General features: G+C 37.2%; 1 protein-coding gene across 1 annotated transcript in view; it reads right to left on the bottom strand.

The window, feature by feature from the left end:
* MORC4 (MORC family CW-type zinc finger 4) overlaps window positions 1-293 on the bottom strand; it is a 51,177-nt gene that overhangs the window by 44,344 nt on the left and 6,540 nt on the right. The window lies entirely within an intron of this gene.

The raw sequence follows: 293 nt of genomic DNA, 5'->3' as shown, positions 1-293 counted from the left end.
TAGCTTCAAGGAGAACTACAACCAAATGAATGTTTTACATTTCCATAGTTTGAAGCCCTTTCCCTCCTCCACAGAACCCCTCCATTGTTATTCATGCTTCATATAGTAGTTCAAGAAGCCACCTGGAGAGTAATCTACCTCATCTACTAAAAAAGGAAGAAAGAAGAAAGGAGTTAAGGAAACGCTCATCTTTCACTGCGTGACATGTAAGATGATAAAGTAAGAACTTACATTCTCAACTACAAACCTTTTCAAGTAATTAAATGGACCAGAGTGGTAACAGATCTATATCA

This window comes from Pteropus alecto, unplaced genomic scaffold, assembly GCF_000325575.1.
Source record: "Pteropus alecto unplaced genomic scaffold, ASM32557v1 scaffold246, whole genome shotgun sequence".
NCBI classification, from domain to species: Eukaryota; Metazoa; Chordata; class Mammalia; order Chiroptera; family Pteropodidae; genus Pteropus; species Pteropus alecto.
The sequence above is the reverse complement of the archived record's forward strand: the minus strand, read 5'-3'. Positions and strand labels throughout refer to the sequence as shown.